The sequence below is a fragment of the Sturnira hondurensis genome, unplaced genomic scaffold, assembly GCF_014824575.4.
Source record: "Sturnira hondurensis isolate 20B ecotype Veracruz unplaced genomic scaffold, ASM1482457v3 Scaffold0021143, whole genome shotgun sequence".
Lineage (NCBI taxonomy): Eukaryota > Metazoa > Chordata > Mammalia > Chiroptera > Phyllostomidae > Sturnira > Sturnira hondurensis.
In genome coordinates this window covers 21,624,639-21,645,551 of record NW_028093774.1, presented here as the reverse complement: position 1 = coordinate 21,645,551, position 20,913 = coordinate 21,624,639, and the positions used below count along the sequence as shown (strand labels likewise).

Here is a 20,913-nt window from a genome sequence, read left to right as displayed (position 1 = left end):
GTCAAATAACAATAAAACCTCCTCTACATATATACTATCATCCAAGTAGCTAGCAAACTCAACTACCCAGAAGAACTGTGCACTCAAGAGTTTAAGGCAAGCCCTGGCTGGCATAGCTCAGTGGATTGAGCACAGGCCTGCGAACCAGAGGATCGCAGTTCGATTCCCAGTCAGGGTACATGCTTGGGTTGCAGGCCAGTTCCCTGCAGGCCATCTCCCAGCAGGGAACGCACGAAAGGCAACCAAACATTGATGTTTCTCTCCCTCTCTCCTTCCCCTCTAAAGATAAATAAATAAATAAAATCTTTAAAAAAAAAAAAAGAGTTTAAGGCAGCCTAAAATACACAAAAAGCTGAAAAGAATGTATACTTAAAAGTTAAAAATTACATGGTATGATTAATTTCTCCAAAACCAGAAGAAATAAATGTTTTCAATCCATTATCTAACTCAAGTTGAAACAGAAGAAAGGAACAAAAAGAAAAGAATAAAGGTATGGAAAAGACAAAAAAATAGGGACCAGATACAACAACAGGACTGACAAAAGAACAGAGATCAAAGGTTATCAAAGGTTTTAAAGAATATGATTTAGGGACTAGAAAAGCGAAAGCAGCTATAAAGGCAAAGAGCAGAATACAATTTAAAGTAGCATCCACTTTAACGACCTCTAATGATGACATACAATGCAAGAAATTTTTAGAGCAAGTAGGTCCTAAAATATCTCACGGGGTTAGTTATCATTTCTCTCATCTACCATATCCTGCCTATGGGAAATAAAAAGGAACGAAGAAATACACCCCTAACCCTTAGAGATCAATAAAAAGCAAATTAGGTTCAATATGTACTTTCTTTTCTTTTCTTTTTTTAGCTTTTTATTTTTATTTTTTATTTTATTTTTCAATATATTTTATTGATTATACTATTACAATTGTTCTATTCCCCCCTTCATTCCCCTCCACCCTGCATACCCCTCCCCCACCCTTCCCCCCTTTAGTTTATGACGTGTCTCAAGTTCTTTAGATTGTATATTTCCCCCACTATTCTCACCCTCCCCCCACATCTGTACTTTGTTTTCTATGGTAAGTATTGGCCCATCTCTAGGAGAAAAGATAATTGTGGTATAGTCATACAAGTAATACATATACCTGGGAAAATGAACCACAGGTACATACTGCTATGAAGTAAAAATTTTAAAAGATAATGTTGATTAACCAAAGCAAATAAGAATATACACATAATTCCATTTTTACAGTTAAAAAATAAGCAAAACTATAAACAACATACTTTTGAAATTCATAAAATTTGTGGTCAACTTAAAAGAAAAGGAAAGGAACGATAAATAAAAATCTACACAAAATTCTGAATAGTTTTATCCCTGGTGGAGAGACAGGCAAATGGAAATCAAGGAGAAATATATCAACAATGTCCAACTGTTTAAGCTGGGTGGTGGATTCACAGGTATTGGTTTTATCATATGCTTCATTAGTTATATATACAGCACCACATTCTTATCTATGTATCAAACACTTTGTAGAAGACAGGGAAAACAAGAGGAAGGGAGATGGGGAGAGAGAAGGAAAAAAAGGGAAAAAGAGAAGAATTGACACTTATAATGTAGCTCAACATGGATCTTCTATCATTCCCTGGAAAAGTAACGTTCATTTCTGTTAAATATAAGTTCTAGCTTGAAACGCAACTAAAACAAAAGTTGATTCTTTTGAAGAGCATAAACCTAAAAGGAAATGAAAGTGGGTCACTTACCTTTCTTCAATTTTAAAAATTAAGGTCTTAACGTCAAATGTAAAGAGAAAAAATTTTCAATAAAACCATATATTTTAATATATAAATGCTCAAGTATAACCATCCTAAAATTCACATTAATAAGGAAACAAGACACTTTCATTGATACATAAAAATGCCAAATGTGGCAGCTACAAATGTAGACTCACACAGTAAGTTGTACTGGAAAATCAGATACCATGAGGGGCAATGCAACGGTAACATGATTTTTCTGAAAGTTAACAACTCTTGTTAAATTTCTGAACAAAACAAAAAGTACAATTCGCCCTCAGTTTACTCAGCAGTTGTGCTTCTGAAAAATTCAGTATCTATTAAAAACATACAAAAAATACTTTGTGTTTAAATGTGAAACAGAATTAGGTCAGGTAAGTACAAACAGGTTTTTCAACTACAAGACCTGTGGAAGAGTTCAAAAATCACGCAGAACTCTCTCACACCTTGTGGTATGTATGGTATTCCTGGCTCCTGCTCATTGAAAGCCAATGCTGCAGCCACCCCACCCAAATCATTGTAGCAACCAAAAGTGCACCCTCCAGAATCCAAATACCTAAGAGGGAGGTACTGACCCCTAAGAACCAGTGGCTTCAAGAAAGGCTAGATCCCCGTGTAGCCTCCAGACAGCCCTTTTCCTGATGCCATGAAGCTGAATGTAATGATCAAATCTGCTCAATTTCTAACATTGGCAAAGGAGGAATTCCCATACAGAAAAGACATTTACTGTTAAGGAGAATATAAAGGCTCATTAAAACCAAAGGATAATCACCCTAAATAAAATTGACACATCAAACCCAAGGTTGGGAGTCTTCTAACCCATGTGATGGCAATCTGTGAGGACAATGCTGTTTTGCTAAAATACAACGAATGTCCCAATTTTAAAACACTGTAACACTCAAAAAGTATGTTATAGTTTACAAAGCACTGAAATTTTAATTGGTTAATTGCAAACTTTAATTACAAATTGTATAGAAATTCTAAGAGGTATATATCATTCTTCTTTTCTTGTTTTTAAATTATATTTTATTGATTATCCTATTATAGTTGTCCCAATTTTTTACCCTTTGCCCCCTTCCAACTGGCACCCCCCCATTCCCTCAGGCAATCCCCATAACACTATTCATATCCATGGGTCATGTGTGTAAGTTCGTGGCTACTCCATTTCCTATACTGTACATACCCCTGGCTACTCTGTAACTACCTATTTGTACTTCTTAGTCCCCTCACCTCTTCTCCCATTCCCCCACACCCTCTCCCCTCCAGCGACCACCCAAACCCTCTCCACATCCATGATTCTGTCTCTGCTCTTCTTGTTTGCTTAGTTTGTTTTTTAGATTCAATTGGTGATAGATATGGATTTACTGCCATTTTACTGTCCATAGTTTTGATCTTTTACTTTTCTTAAATAAATCTCCTTAATATTTCATACAATAATGACTTGGTGATGACGAATTCCTTTAATTTTCTCTTGTCTCGGAAACTCTTTAGCAGCCCTTTGATTCTAAATGATAGCTTTGCTGGGTAGAGCAGTCTTGGCTGTAGGTGCCTGCCTTTCATGACTTTGAATATTTCTTGCCAGTCTCTCCTAGCCTGTAAAGTTTCTTTCTAGACATCAGCTGACAGTCTTATGGAAATTCCCCTGTAGGTAATTATCCACTTTTTTTCGTGCTGCATTTCAGATTCTCCTTTTATCTTTAAACGTCGGCATTTTAATTATGATGTGTCTTAGAACGGGCCTCTTTCCATCTGGTTTGGGACTCTCTGTGCTCCCTGGACTTTCATGTCTATTTCCTTCACCAAATTAGGGAAGTTTTCTTTCATTATTTTTTCAAATAGATTTCCAATTTCTTGCCCTTTCTCTTCTCCTAGCATCCCCATGATGCAAATGTTGGAATGCTCAAAGTTGTACCAGAGGCTGTTTATACTATCCACATTCTTTTGGCCTTTTCTTCTTATTGTTCTGATTGGTCGTTTTTTGCTCCCTTATGTTCCAAGTGATTGATTTGATTCTTGTTTTCATCTACTCTATTGTTGTTTCCCTGCAAAATGTTCTTTATTTCAATTAGTGTTTCCTACATTTCTGACTGGATTTTTTTTATGCTATTGAGGTCCTCATTAAATTCCTCGAGCATCCTTACCAACAGTGTTTTGAACTCTGGATCTGATAGATTGCTTATCTTCATCTTCTTTTTCTGGAGTTTTGATCTGTTTTCATTTGGGCCATGTTTGTCTCCTCATTTTGGCAGCCTCCCTGTGTTCGTTTCTGTGTATTAGGTAGAGCTGCTATGACTCTCTGTCTTGGTAGCATGGCCTAATGTAGTAGGTGTCCTATAGGGTCCAGTGACACAGCCTTCCCTATTACCCAAGCTGGGTGTTTGAGGTGTACGCTTCATGTGGTCTGAGTAGACCTCCTCTTGTAGCTGAGCCTTGGTTGCTGTTGCAGGTGAATGGGAGTGATTTACCCAGGCCAGTCAGCTGCAAGGATTGGCTGTAACCACTGACCACCAACCTTCACCCTCGGTGGAAGATCAGCTTGCAGGGGCAGGGTGTGATACTCTGACATGGTCTATAGTTGTACACTGGGTGTGCAGGCTTTGGGGGTTCCTGGGTGGTGCAGGCCAAGGTCAGCTCCAACCTATGTTCTGCCCAGGACCACCATGCATGAGCTATAACACAGTCTGAAATGGCTGCTATTTATGCTGGGCTTGGAGACTCCCAGGCAAAGCCAAGCTATGAATCTAGGCTGGCTCCTGCTAGAACCAGACCTGGGGCCACTTAGCAACAGGTACAGGAGCCTGGGGCCAGCTGTAGCTTGTGTAATAGGATTTAGGAAGTTGTGGGGCATGAGCTAAGGGCAGCCATTCATATGGAAAAGTCACAGTTAATTGTTTGGATGGGCTCATAAGATGAGTGGGATGCAGTCTCCAGAGATCTCCAGGGAGGGAGGGCTACACAGTGTTAGCAAGGCTGATGGAATCTAAGCTACAGCACCGGCTTGCCAGCTGTGTGGTTCCATGGCAGGAGGGTTCAGAAAAGTGACAGTGGCCTCTACCTGCCTTTTTGTCTGGAAGAAAGCTGTCCCCCAGCTCTTGCCTTGATACCAGACACCTCACTTCCTTCCCATATGCCACTGGTGCCTTTCAACGCTGCTACCCCAGTGCTGGAGCTCAGAGGGAGGGAGTCTGAATAAATCTGTGGGTTCTTTAAGGGGCACTGCTTGGGACTCTAGAAATTCTACCACCGACTCAATCCCTGCTGGTTTTTGCAGCCAGAAGTTTTGGGGACTTAATCCTCCTGGCACTGGAACCTTGGGCTGGGGGGCCTGGTGTAGGGCTGGGACTCCTCACTCCCAAGATATCCCTCCTGAATTTTTATCCACCACACATGGATGTAGGAGCAGCCCATTCTGCGTCTCCACCCTTCCTACCAGGCCGGATGGATGTGGTTTCTTTAATTCTGTAGTTGTCAGACTTCCATTCAACTCAATCTGGTGGTTCTGAGTGATAGTTGTTCTATATTTTAGTTGCAATTCTGATGTGGTTGTGCAAGGAGGCGAGCAGTCTTTACCTAAGCTGCCATCTTCTCATTATTCTTTTCATATTACTTATAAGGAAAACAAACTCAAAAAGGTCAAAGTTATGGAGTCAGTAAACTGACACAGAAAGGACGTCCAGCCTTCTGGTTTCAAATCCTGTGTTCTTTTCATCAAACTACACTGCTTCACAAGAAATCTAATACGGCAAACAGATAAAAGGAAACTCATCAGTTAACACAATGAAGTGTTAATGGCAAAAGATCAATATAAAGCCCTTTGATCTATTTTGATATATGACAGACAGCTGTACTACATATATCAGTGATTTCTCAATGAGAAATTTTTAAATGTTAACACTTTTGTGTTTCATATTGAAAGAGAGAAAAATAAAAAATATTTAAAAAGTAAACATTTAGTAGGTACACTGACATACAGTCTCTGCTTACTTTCTCATACTGAAAAGATTCTAAGTCAGAATCCTAATGAATCTTCTACTTAATCAAACATTCCATAATCCCAAAATAGATTCTGACAAATAAAGAGTTAACAAAGTCTTTTTAAACACCTTTCAGTTTGGGGGTGCACTTTCCCTTTCCACCTAAGACTGAAGACTGTTATTCCTGGCTGGACTGAGACACAAATAGGTCTCACCAGAGCAGAGCAGGGCAAATCTGGGAGAGGGGCCTGGCCCCAGGACTGCCTGGTGCCAGGGCTGCCTCACAGCCATGCTGTTTGCACTGCCTCTGCATCACAGCTGAGCTGTCTGCATGAATCAAGTTTCCTTCTTCACTGCATCCCAAACTGGGGACTCCTGCTGGCACTGAACTGGCCAAGGCCATCCCCAGTTGACAGACCTTACTGTCACAAATAACTTAGACTTCGAGGTAGCAAGAAACTTGCCCAAGGTCAGATAACAGGTGTAGAGTCAGGACCTGAAGTCCTATTTTTAATCCCCAAATCCATGATATTAAATGCTATGGTTTCTAGCTCTTGAAAGCAAGCACAATGTTTTTCCTTCTTGACTTCATCTATACAGACTGTTACAACAAAACTACCAGTCTGGGTAGTTTAAACAGCAAACCTTTACTCCTTGCAGTTCCAGAGGCTGAGAATTCCCAGACCAGGGTGTCTGCATATTTGGTGCTGTCTTCCTAATTCATTAATGGTCGTCTTCCCTCTGTGTCCTCACATGGTAGAAGGGGGCAAGAGAGCTCTCTGCAGTTCTTTTCAAAGAGCAGGAACCCCACTCATGAGGGCTCTGCCTTCACGACCTAATTACCTCCCAAAGGCCCTATTTCCTAATATCATCATAGTGGGAGTTAGGATTTCAAAGTATGAACTTTGGGGGTACACAAACATTTTTTTAAAAACCTTTCAGTTTGGGGAGACATGCATGACCATTAAGAACCTCATAAAGTCTTGACTAACCAAGGTGCCTCTGACAGTCACTAGTTCGTTGCGTCCTCTCAGAAACACTTACCTGAAATTCATCTTAGAATGGCTACATGACGCACTGGCATGTTGAATTCGTCCTCATTTATGACTGGTAGACTAACTTTAAAACTCTAAATGACGCTGCACCATGCCTCTTACTCAATAATACACTTTCGTGGTTCTGAACACCTATATATACACAATGGTTTACAATGTAAGACAAAAATAAAAGCAAAGGCATACTCAGGGCTTGATGTAAGAGGGAAAAGGAAGTAATATGCCTCATTATTTCAGCTGAAGAAATAAGGAAGTTAGGATCATTTATCAGCAAGTGCAATATTTTTAGACAACATCTCTAAAGGGCAGAATAATATATTCAGGCTTCCCTAAAAAGTAGTAGATGATAATCTACAAGACACTAATTCAAACCCAAAGTCCAAGAAGAAAGAATAATTCATCTGACATTCCTATTTTAAAAGAAAAGGTTTTCATTTGTATTTCTGAATTCATGGGTAAAGCTGACCTCACTAAAGCTAAGGCCTCAGAAGTCATACTATGCAAGCACATTAGTCATAATCTAAACACACAGACTGAAAGTCTGTCTTTCAGTATTTTAACCCTCCTTTTTTCCCCGTTTCCCCAAGAGGATCTCTACCTCAGTCAGGACTACGGCTCTCGGAGCCAAAATCTCGGCCGCACACGACACCTTGTTCCCTCCCTGATACGCACTAGTCCACTCCTTTCCCCGACTTTCTCCATTACAACTTCCACACCTGCAGACACAGTGCACTAACCCTTCTGATTATTAGCTCATGGAACCTACATACATCAGAGCTTAAAAGACCTGAGTATTTCTAAAACCTACTACAAATACAAGCAACAGAGCATTTCAACCCATTGTTATACTGAAGAAAATGTGCAATTCATCCTAAAAAAATCTTCAATTTAAGGTTCTTAAGGGCATAGATTAAAATTCGATTTAAATGTCTCCCCCAAAAGCCTCAAAACATGCCAATCCCCAGACACATTTACAGAAATTCTGAATAGAGACTGACAAGCATTTTGGGATATATGTCTAAACACACAAACCAACAAGGAAGTACAACACTCCCTTAAAAATATAACAGCTGCAATATATATGTTTGTGTATACATGTGAGTGTGTGTCAGTACATCCTGGCATTGTTCTAAGAATATAAATACAAGTGCGTATATAATATCATTTCATGAGTACAAAGAAACACTAAGAGGTAGGGGCTGTAATTCCAATTTTCAATATGAGAAACCATGGCTCTGAAAGGTTAAAAAGGCTTGTGGTCAAGATAGTGCAATACATTCACCCAAATAATAATTAATATACAAACATACCAAACATATAAGTAAACAATGCATTGCTGGCTCCAAAAATATATTAAAACATCTCTCAGTGATGGGGAACATGAATGCAAAATGGTAAGCAATAATGAAACCTGGGGTTTACCGGCCTCCTGGTCCAGGAGCAGGCAGTGGCAGTTGGAAGTTTGGCTTCCCAGGCGAACAGGGACTAAAATGCTCCACCAAGACAGAGGACCTATCAGAGCTAGGCCAGCTCTAAGGCTGGGGTAGGACTTCCTTATAAAGAAGAAAACTTGTCTAGTCTGCCAGGGACTATGGCTTATGGGAAGTAACCCCCATAAGCAGGACACAGACACAGCTTCAAACCAAGAAAGACACCAAGCCACTGCCTCTCCTGCATGCAGTATCTGCAATGCCACCAACATCTCTGAGCGGCAACATCTCTACGCCTGGCTCTGGAACTGGGGTCCAGAGGCAAGCATTAACTAGTATACAAAGAGGAAGGTGAACACAGAGGGACAGTGAAAGTTAACCGAATTTCAAGAACATTGTATATCCTTAATATTATAAAATAACAATGCTGTTATATTCTGAATGGCATTCCCGTCTTCATTTCCTGAACATATAGCTAAGACTGTTTCAGGTGCTCCTTCATACCCCTCTGTATTTATAAGATAAATCCTCATTACCTGAGGAAATCAAAAAGAACCTAACACTTTGAAATTTTTCCTACCTTCCCAACAAACCAACAATCATAATAATTTTAAAGATTATTAAAATGCAGTAAAGTTACAAAAACCTATTTCTAACTGGTAGCCCCTGACAACTCCAACACTAAGTGTCTAGTTTCCCAGTTAAAGCAGTGTCTTTATAACTAAGCTTACTGACTATGTCCAGGCAAACTTTAAGTAATGTGGGGTCTCTCAAATTCAGCCTTCCTACCATCAGCCAGACACAGGACTTCCCCACCACTAGGAAGGGAGTGGTTTCCAGCTTTAGGATGACACAATCAAAAGTTTCTGCAGGAATTAAAAACAGTCTCTAGAAAGAATAACTCAGAATTAAAAGTGTGTTTTAGTAAAACAAGCATAAAATTAACAATCTATTACTTAAATCCTAGGCCTACCTTTGCCACTAACTAGTTGTGTAGCTGTAGCTAACCTCACCTAGGCTTCAGGTTCTTTATAAAATAAGGATACTTTATAAAGCCTCTTGGGCTCTACTAATTCCAACATTATAACATTCTTTTAAACATGATAGGAATGTTTGCTAAATGCAGACAAATTCAGCAGTTACATGTTTTCTAGAGCTTCAAAGAACTTTGTAAATGTTAGTGATGCTTATCCATCATTCTTTCCCAGAGGAAATAAAAACCACATAAGCAGAATCTAAAAACAAACAAAACATTTTCGTAACATAAGTTTTCCAAAGCACTTTTTAATACGGTTATGTATATGCTAGAACTTCTATTGAAATGTAACTTATATGTACTAAAATTCACTATTTTTCAGTTATACTTTTGAGTTTGAAAAACACATACAGTCATATAACCACCACAACAGCCAAGATACAGAACAGATACAGACAACAGAACCCACCCAAAACATCTTCAAACCTTTTGTAGTCAAACCTCCATACTCCTTGCCAACTACTAACCAGCTTTCTGTCCCTTTAGTTTTGCTTCTTCTAAAATACCATAAAAATGGAGTCATACAGTACATGTAGCCTTTTGAGTCTTGCTTCTTTCACTTATCATATTCATCTGACATCCATCCATGTTGTTGTATGCGCTGACAAAAACAGTGCTCCATTGTATGGATGCACCAAAGGTTATCAAGTCACCAGCTGGAGTACATTAGGGTTTGTTTCCAGTTTGGGGCATTAGTCATATGCATATGCCCAAAGGTATAGTTACACATTTCTGTGCGACTGTAATTCTTCATTTCATTGAACTAAATACTTAGGAGTAAAGCTACCAGATTATGGTAAGTGTACATTTAACTGTTCACAAGTATATGCCAAACCATTTCCAAAAAGACTGTACCAATGGTGAATGAGAGTTTTTTAGTGGTTTTAAGGACAAATATGTTCTGATCTTGTCACAAGTTTCATAGAAAGATTCTAAATGAATCCCAATATTTTCAGAGGAAATTATTTTCCTATGTCCTCTTTACAGAAAGACATTAACAAAGGATGTGAGACTGTAACAGTCTTTAAAATAATGTCATGTTTGAAATCACGCTCACAAGCTCTACAGGTTGCTAACTCTGTGTGTGTGTTTCAATCCATTTGGCTAGAAGTGGGCTTAACTTGCTTCTTTAGAATGGGAGATTCCACAATACACAGAGGATGTATTACAGAATTATACATTTGAAACCTATATAATTTTATGAACCAATGTCACCCCAACAAATTCAATGAAAAAAAGTTTTAAAGCACTAAAAAAATTAAAGAATGGGAGATTCCAAGTGGTTAAGTCTGTACAAATGCCACCATTTCAGACATAAACGAGAAGAAAGCTGAAAGAAGAAAGACATATAATAAAAGATTTGATCTTTTCAACTCATTTGTTCAACTGGCCCTCAGAAATAATTCTTAGTTCTTAATGAGACCACCTAATTACCGACCCTCCACTTCTCCCTACCAATCTCCTGGTTTCACTTTCCTTTTTGTCCATTTTAGATTTCACAGTTCATTAATACACTCTCTCCTCACACTGCTTTCAGTGTTTCCCGTGTCTCTTTTCTCCCCCACTCTGCTGGCAACTCCAACTCCCTTCCTGACTGCGACAGGGCAGTAGACCACTGAAGACATGGCACACCCAGGGAGACCAGTTACTATCATAAATTCCCAATTTAACAACCTCAACCACGGCAATACTACTGTAAAAGCGCCCTGCAGTGGCTGCTTTGTATCTTCCTCAATCCTTAAACATCTCACCCCTCCTCTCCATTCTTCCCACCCCTTATACGAAACTTTCATTAAGAAAATAGAAGCCACCAGGTGAAAGCTCCCTATTCTTCCCACAACCAAATCGATAACTGCCCCCAACTGAACCAGTCACCTCCTTTTCCCTTACTTTAAAATGAATAATCCTCTCTGATTACTATTAAGGGCCACTGAAACTTGCTGTTCACATTATCTTTCCTGCACTTAAAGATTTCTTTCCTTCCACAATTTACTCTCCTGTGCCATCAATCTTTCCTTAATAAGATCATCCCTATTATCATGTAAGTATGTACCAATTATCTCCCATTACATATATTTTAAAGTAACCCTTCCTCCCCTACACAGCCAGGCTCCACCTCCTCCCCCATTTCTGTTACTCTTTGTAGCCCCAACTCTCAAAAAAGTACCAACTCCCACAGTCTCTAATTTCTAACTTTCATTCACTATTCAACTGCTCCAAACGGGTCCACTTCCACAAGTTCACTGAAACTGCCCCCAAACAGATGGCACACTTAAAGGGATGAACGAAGACAGTTCAATGGAAAAACTATTAATGAAAGTATGAGCAGGATTAAGGTAACATATTTTTTATTTTAAATGTACTATCATTTTTGTCACATACTCTTAAATGGCAGTTTTCCTATGTATTTATTTCCTTATTGTATACCTCCTTCCACTACACCATACGCTCCATGAGGGTAGAAATAATTAATTCAATTCAAACACCACTGAGAACCCATTATATGCAAGGTATAAAGAATAATGCAAAGGGACACGGATCCAGTTCCCTGATGTATACAATCTACTTAGGAAGAAAAATATACACTTAAATATCATGCAAAGCAGACAATACGGCATGGAGTAGTGGGACAAAGTACTATGGAATCAAAAGAGAGATAAAATGTAGAGGAAGTGATGAATAAGAAAGCCTTCATGTAAGAAGATAGTTCTATGATGGCTTGGAAGAAAAATGAAGAAAAAGCATTTAAAGCAGACCAAACAGGCTTAATAAAAAGGCACAAAGAAAAAAGGAAAAGGGCACATAGGAAGAGGAGGTTAAAGAGATCAATGGAACGAGAGCAAAACAAGGATTATCAATGTCTACGATGTGTCCGAGGATGACCTAGTCCCTAGTAAAGACCTGCACTGTGCTCACTGACGGCACAGCACCAGACAGTGGTGCAAGTCACACTCCACACTGCCCCGGGGGCACATGAAGGGGGCCGAGTTGACTCCTGAGGACATAAGAGATTTTAAACAAAAAAACTATAAAAGGAAATCCAGAGCAGTATGATTAAAAGGGAAAAGAATGCCAAAATCAGCAGTCTTCCAGAGGAGCAGTTCAAGCAGGGCGAGCTTGCTGCATGCCTTGCTCCAACCCCAGGCCAGTGTGGCGGAGCAGAAGGTTATGTGCTAGAGGGTAAGGAGCTGGAGTTGTATCTGAGGAAAATCAAAGCCTGGAAAGACAGCCTTGGCTGGTGTAGCTCAGTGGATTGAGCATGGGCCTGTGAAGCAAAGGGTCGCCAGTTCCATTCCCAGTCAGGGCAAATGCCTGGGTTGTAGGCCAGGTCCCCAGTAGGGGACACATGAGAGGCAACCACACATTGATGTTTTTCTCTCCCACTCTTTCTCCTTCCCTTCCCCTCTCTAAAAATAAATAAATAAAATATTTTTTTAAAAGCAAAGCCTGGAAAGACAAATCAATCCTCTCCCATCGTAGTAATAAAGGTGTTTATTCTAGAAAAAAAATTAATGAAATATTTAAAAATAAAATAAATACCCAGGGAAGTAAAAACATTGAGCCAAACCTAGAGTATAGCAGCACAGGAATTAAACTCACATTCCATAATTTATTTATTCAAGAACTCACATTCTCTCATTCAATACATACAAAATGCTTCCCATCCACCCCAACTCCTTAATGTCACCCATGATACCAACAATGAGAGCAAACCACAAGTGGAGAAAGCCACAAAAGTCAATACACACTTTCATTTCCTTTCATCCCCAAATCTTTCAAGGAAGTTGGCCAAAAAATCAAGCCTTCCCTCAAAGATGATTCTTATCTAAACCCAAACTAATGACAAAGATGAATTCCATGGGGATTCTGAAAGAAAGAATTTTAAGAACTCTGATTCTGTGTGAACACATCATAAATATCTATGATATCAAGTTTGTAGGCAGTGTTGTTAATTAGGCCCAGTATTTTTCAAGCACAAATTCCATCAACCTCAAATATCACTCAGTTTGTTTCAAAAGGATGCTAAACATTTACATGTAGGGACTTTTACAAAGACAGTTAAAAAAACACTGTTGACTGTCTGAAAGTAACTGTTCCAGATCTAACACTCACCTAAGGTAAAGAGAGAAATGACATCTTCTCTAGGAAAGCACTCAATATCAGGTTACTGAGGTTGTCCACCATCTGTTAACACAGACAAAACTTTCCTCCTACATATCACCCCCACCCTGGGATTCATTACAAGACAAACTGGTACAGAGTCTATTTGCAAACTCAGAAATCCCAACTTAAAACTTTGGCCGCCACTATCACACAATGATATACTCTCTGAAGTATGCAGAACTGACTACATTTCACTTAATCACTTTAGCACTGAGGAGTAAGAGCACGAACTCTGGAGCCAGACTATCTAGGTTTGAATCCTAGTCACTACTTGCTCTATGATTTTGGGCAAAATGCTTAACTCTTGTGCCTCAGATTCCTCAACTGAAAAATAAAGATGGTAATAGGAACTATCTTCACATGGGTGATTAATGTATGTAAATCACTTAGAACATGCCTGGATATAATGTTAGCTGCTGCTAGTATTATTTTTACCTGATACCCTTACTAGACTATCAGTTCTCACATGTGGCTCAAGCACAGAGTGGTTTAAATGCCAAATCATTCAGTTTTAATGTTTCTGAATCAATGATTCAATATACCAAATTCAAAAATAGCTCTATAAAACAAAGCTTGGAGTCTTCCTATTGAATCATTCACTTATCAGTCAAGCAAAGTTCTGGCAAACAATAATCAACAGTAAATGTTTACTTAACTCTAAGAAATCTATATGAATTATCACTATGATATGGAACTTCTAAAATCTTACACTCGAAATAGATGTCTTTTATTTTGCTTTTAATTACAATTCAGATTAATAAATTTAGGTCCATATACAGTAATTAAAACACACTGAATCTTTTATTAAGATACTATCAATCTGCAAATCTGCTTTTGTAAAAGATTTAACAACAACAACAAAGGAGAACAGGTGCCTAGCCCAACATCTGCAGTCATTTGGAAATGTAAATAAAAACCTTTCTATAATATCACTTTACACCCAAGAGAAAGGCTAAAAATCAGAGATACTACAACTCAAGTAAGAGTGGAGAAGGTGTAGAACTGGCGAACACTGCCAAGGGAGAACCATATAATTTCCTATAAAGTTAAACACACATCTATCCTGTGACCCAACAGTTTCACTCCTAGGTATTCAACCAAGAGAAATGAAAGAGGTCTGTCCAGAAGGTATCCAGCCATGTAATATGAAAAATTGAGACATTTATTGAAGAAGGTACCTGATATAAGATACATTGTGCTCAATCTAAAAAGTTTCAGCACAGCAAAGGAAATCATCAACAAAATAAAAAGACAACCCACAGAATGGGAGAACATATTCGTCGATACATCTGATAAGGGTTACTATGCGAAATTTATAAAGAATTTACAAAGCTCAACACAAAAAAAACCAAACACCCCAATTAAAAATGGGCAAAGCACCTTAATAGACACTTCTCCAAGGAGGACATACAGATGGCTAATAGACATACAAAAAGATGCTCAGGATCACTAATCATCAGAGAAATGTAAATTAAAACCATAATGAGATATCATCTCATACCTCTCAGAATGGCTATCATCAATAAATCAACAATCGACAAGTGCTGGCCCTGGCTGGTGTGGCTCAGTGGATTGAGTGCGGGCCTGCGAACCAGACGATCGTGGTTCGATTCCCAGTCAGGGCACATGCCTGGGTTGCAGGCCAATTCCCAGCGGGGAACTCACGAGAGGCAACCATACATTGATGTTTCTCTTCTTCTTTCCTTCCCTTCCCCTCTAAAGATAAATAAATAAAATCTTAAAAAAAAAAAAAAAACAAGTGCTGGCAAGGATGTGGAGAAAGGGGAATCCTTTTGCACTGCTGGTGGGAAGGCAGATTGGCACAGCCACTGTGGAAAGCAGTATGGAGATAACTCAAAAAATTAAAAATGGATCTGACTTTTGCCCCAGTGATCCCACCTCTGGGAATGTATCTGCAGGAACCCAAAACACTAATTTGAAAGAACATTAAGAACCCCTATGTTCGTTGCAGCATTATTTACAATCACAAAGATATGGAAGCAGCTCAGTGCCCATCAGTAGATGAGTGGATAAAACAACTATGAAACATTTACATAACAGAATACTACATGCCTGTATGAAAGTAGAAAGTTTTACCCTTTGTGACAGTATAGATGGACCTGGAGAAAATCATGCTAAGTGAAATAAGCTGGTCGGAGACAAATACCATATAATTTCAACTCGTATGTGGAATCTAATGAACCACCCAAACTAACAGGAAAATGGGGACAGACTCATGGATGGAGAGCAGGATGACAGCTAGCCGGGGAAGAATTGAGCAAAAAGGAAAAAGGACTCATGAACATGGACAACAGTGTGGTGATTGCTGGGGGGAGGGGGATGTAAGGGGACTAAATGGTAATGGATACAAATATAATAAAGATTAAAAGAAATAACACAGCCCTGGCTGTAGCTCAGTGGATTGAACACAGGCTGTGACCCAAAGGGTCGCAGGTTCAATTCCCAGTCAGGATACATGCCTGGGTTGCAGGCCAGGTTTCCAGTAGGGGGAGCACACAAGCCAACCACACATTGATATTTCTCTCCCTCTCTCCTTCCCTTCCCCTCTCTCTAAAAATAAGTAAAATCTTTTTAAAAATACAAAATAAAATTTAAGGAAACATTGTACATAGGACAATGACTCCTCAGTCCCATTCAAAGTAGACACCTTAAGACCTTACACAATTCTCCCAGTCTCCACCAGCTGCCCCACCGTATTTTCCTGAATCTCATCAACAGTCTAAAATCTTTTCCCTTTCAAAGATGATTCTAGGAAAAGTCAAAATCCACACAGCGCCAAATCTGGGCTGTAGAGGGTCTGAGTCACCTGGGTGATTTGATGTTTCGCCAAAAAAACTCTGCACAAGACATGATGCATGAGCAGGTATGTTGTCATGATGAAGCTGCCAATCACCAGTTGCCCATAGCTGCAGCCTTCTGAATCATCCAAACAGTTTCTGCAGAGGAATGTTCAAGCTTAATGCAAAATCTGACACAAATTTGTTGCTCTACTCGCTCAGTCATTTTGAATGTGATGGCCACACAATACATATGCTCACTCAATAGCATCTACTGCCCCCACTGACTAGTACAGTGAAGTCATCATTGTTCACTCATGTGCATTCCAGTCCTCTCTCCTTAGCTCCCAGGTTACACTAAGATTATGCAAATCATTCTCATTATATTAAGAATGGCTGGACTTTTCCAGACAGACTTCATTGTGTATGCTCACAGACTTGTACAAGAATGTTAATAGTAGCATTATTCATAAAAGGCAAAAAATAATAATAATGCAAATGATTATCAACAGAACTGAAAAACGTCTGATATAAACATAAAATGGAATACTGTGACACCTAGGACATCTGTTGTTTATAATAATGATTTGACTTTACTATTAAGTGGAAATCTTATTTTTATTTTATTCAATTGTTTCATTTTAAAATATATTTTGAAAATCCTTAGTTGAAGATAATTTTTATGCTAAAAATAACCTTATTCTTTTGTTTGGTAACTCATTTGAGTTTTCTTGCCACAATATGAACTTTTAAAAAAGATTTTTTTTTTTAGATTTTTATTATTATTTATTTATCACTAGAGAGGAAAGGAAGGAGAGAAGGAGAGAAACATCAATGTATGGTTGCCTCTCATGAGTCCCCTGCTGGGAACTGGCCCGCAACCCAGGCATGTGCCCTGACTGGGAATCAAACTGTGATCGTGTAGTTCACAGGCCAGCGCTCAATCCACTGAGCTACACCAGCCAGGGCTAAAAAAGATTTTATTTATTTATTTTTAGAGACAGAGGAAGGGAGGGAGAAAGAGAGGGAGAGAAACATTGATGTGTAAGAGAAACACTGACGGTTGCCTCTCTCATACCCCCAACTGGGACCTGACCCACAACCCAGACACGTGCCCAGACCAGGAATCAAACCAATGACCTTTCAGTTTGTGGGAAAATGCCCAAACCACTGAACTACACCTGACAGGGCCACAATATTAAGTTTTGTGAAAATTTGCACTTGATGTTTTTAAGGCACACATAAATTTCAGGGTTTTATTAACTGATATTCTTACAGAAACTCTTAAATATATTTGCACATTTTTTTTTTTGCTCCTTCTTGGTGCACATTCACCCTGAGTAAAATGTTTTCTTTAGAAAGTATGCACATATAAAAAGAAGACTGGCTTACGATGAAAATTGTAGGGAGATACAACTTAGATTTGAGGTAAATTAAATACTTAAATAATGGCTTAGCGATTACTCTATAATAGTATTGTATTTATTTTTTAAGTATTTTGTTTATGCTATTACCATGTTCCAATTTTTCCCCTTTGCCCCCCTATACCCAGCCCACCCCCCACTTCCACAACCCCCACACTGTTGTCCATGAGCACAGGTCATGTGTATTATGTTCTTTGACTAATCCCTTCACCTTCTTTCAACCAGTCTCCACCTCCTCCCTCCTCTTAATGGCTGTCAGTCTGTTCCATGTTTCTATGTCTCTGATTCTATTTTGCTCATTAGTTTACTTTGCTCATTAGATTCCACTTATAAGTGAGATCATATGGTGGTATGTGTTTTTCATCGGCTGGCTAATATCACTTAGCATTAATAGTCTCCAGTTCCATCCATGCTGTCGTAAAAGGTAAGAATTCCTTCTTTTTAACTGCTGCATAGTATTCCACTGTGGAAACGTACCAGGGCTTTCTTATCCACTCATCTACTGATGGGCACTTAGGCTATTTCCAAGTCTTGATTATTGTAAATAATGCTGCTATGGACAGAGGGGCGTATATATTCTTCTGAATTGGTATTACAGGATATACTCCTAGAAGTGGAATCGCTGGGTCAAAAGGCAATGCTATTTTTAGCTTTTTAAGGAGACCCCACACTATTTTCCACAGTCTGCATTTCCACCAACAGTGCGCTCAAGTTCCCTTTACTCCAGATCCTCATCAGAACTTGCTCTTTGTTGATTTATTAATGATAGCCATTCTGACAGGTGCAAAGTAGTATCTCATTGTGGTTTTAATTTGCATCCCTCTGATGGCTAGTGATGTAGAACATTTTTTTTCATGTGACATATAGGTCACCTGTATGTTCTCCTTGGAGAAATGTCTAGTCAGATCCTCTGCTTATTTTTTAATTCGATTGTTTGTCTTCCAGGTGTTGAGTCATACAAGTTCTTTACATATTTTAGAAATTAAACCCTTGTCCAATATATCATTGGCAAATACGTTCTCCCATATAGTGGGTTCTTTTTATTGATAATGGTTTCTTTAGCTGAACAGAAGCTTTTTAGTTTGATGTAGTCCCATTTGCTTATTTTTTCATTTGTTTCCTTTGCCCTAGGATATACACCAACAAAAATATTGCTATGAGAGATACCTGAAATTTTACTGCCTGTGTTTTCTTCTGGGTTTTTTATGGTATCACAACTTACATTTAAGGCTCTTACCCATATGAGTTTATTTTGGTGTATGGTATAAGTTGGTGGTCTAGTTTTTTCTTTCTTTCTTTCTTGCTTTTTTCTTTTTTTTTGCATGTACCAATTCAATTCTCCCGAAACTATTTCTTAAAGAGATTGTGTTTACTCCATTGTATGCCCTTCCCTCCTTTGTCAAACATTAATTGACCATAGATATTTGGCTTATTTCTGACCTCTCTATTCTGTTTCATTGATCTATGTGTCTGTTCTTACACCAGTACCAGACTGTTTTGATTATAGTGACCTTATAGCATAGTTTGATATCAGGTATGGTATTGTGATCCCTCCAACTTTGTTCTTCTTTCTCAAGATTGCTGAGGCTATTCAGGGTCTTTTTCATTTCCATATACAATTTTGGAATATTTGTTCTAGATCTGTGGAATATGCCATTGGTATTTTAGTAGGAATTGTGATGAATCTATAGATTGGGTAGTATGGACATTTTAATGATGTTGATTCTTCTAATTCATGAACACATTATATGCTTCCATTTATTTGTATCTTCCTCAGTTTCTCTCTTCAGTGTCCTTCCATTTTCTAAGCACAGGTTTTTTACCACCTTGGTTAAATTCATTCCTAGGTACCTTATTTTTGTTGTTGTTGTTGTTGTTGCAATAGTAAATGGGATTTTCTTAGTTTCTTTGTTAGTTCATTATTGGGGAATAAAAATTAAACAATTTCTGAGTATTGATTTTGTATCCTGCTACTTTTCTGAATTCATTTATCAGGTCTAGTAGTTTTTGGTAGAGTTTATAGGATTTTCTAGGTACAATATCATATCACCTACAAATAATGACAGTTTTACTTCTTCCTTTCCAATTCAGACGCCTTTTATTTCTTCTTTTTGTCTGATTGCTATTGCTAGGACTTCCAGTAGTATGTTTAATAAGAGTGGTAAAAATAAGCATGCCTGTCCTGTTCCTGATCTTAAGGGAAATGCTTTTATGTTTTGCCCATCAAGTATGACGTTGGCTGTAGGTTTTTCGTACATGGCCTTTATTATGCTGAGGTATGATCCCTCTATTCCCACTTTGCTGAGAGTTTTTATCACAAATGGGTCCTGGATTTTATCAAATTCTTTCTCTGCATCTATTGATATGATCATATGACTTTTATCTTTCATTTTGTTTGTGTGATATATGACAATTATTGATTTGTGAATATCGTACCAACCCTGTAACCCCAGGACAAATCCCACTTGATCATGGTATATGATCTTTTTAATGTATTGCTGGAGCCATTTGCTAATTTTTTTTGAGGATTTTAGTGTCTATGTTCATCAGGGATATTGGCCTATAATTTTCCTTCTTTGTTGTGTCTTTACCTTGTTTTGGATTTAGAATAATACTGGTCTCATACAAAAGAGCTTGGAAGTCTTCCTTTTTCTTGAATTTTTTGGAATAGTTAAAAAGGAAAGGTGTTAGTTGTTTGAATGATTAGTAAAATTTGTCTGTGAAGCCACCTGGTCCAGAACTTCAGTTTGCTGGGAATTTTTTGATTACTGTTTCAATTTCATTAGTTGTTATCAGTTTATTTGGTTTTTCTGCTTCTTCCTGATTCTGTTTTGGACAATTATGTGTTTTTAGAAATTTATCGATTTCTCCCAGGTTACCCCATTTCTTGGCATAGTTGTTCATAGTATTTTCTTACAATCCCTTGTATTTCCATTCTATCAGTTGTTACTACTCCTCTTTCATTTCTGATTTTATTTATTTGGGTCCTCTCTTTTTTTCTTAATGAGTCTGGTTAAAGTTCATCAATTTTGTTTATCTTTTCAAAGAACCAGCTCCTGGATTCACTGATCTTTGAATTGTTTCTCTACATCATTTATTTCTACTCTGTTCCTGATTACTTCCTTCCTTCTATTCACTCGGGGCTTTGTTTGTTGTTGTTTTTCCAGTTCTCCTAGTTTTAGTGTTAGATTTTTTATTTCTACCTTCTTGAAGCAGGTCTTTAATGCTTTGAACTTCACCCTCA

At 38.4% G+C, this 20,913-nt stretch overlaps 1 protein-coding gene across 7 annotated transcripts in view; it reads right to left on the bottom strand.

Moving 5' to 3' along the window:
- Window positions 1-20,913, bottom strand: part of NUMB (NUMB endocytic adaptor protein) — a 144,175-nt gene that overhangs the window by 100,536 nt on the left and 22,726 nt on the right. The window contains exon 1 of one of the 7 annotated variants that reach the window (XM_037031662.1): window positions 16,275-16,310. The exons of the other annotated variants lie outside the window; for them this stretch is intronic. The gene's annotated coding sequence lies outside the window, so the exon portion shown is untranslated. Of the gene's footprint in view, window positions 1-16,274; window positions 16,311-20,913 lie in introns of those variants that run through there. 7 annotated transcript variants of the gene reach the window in all.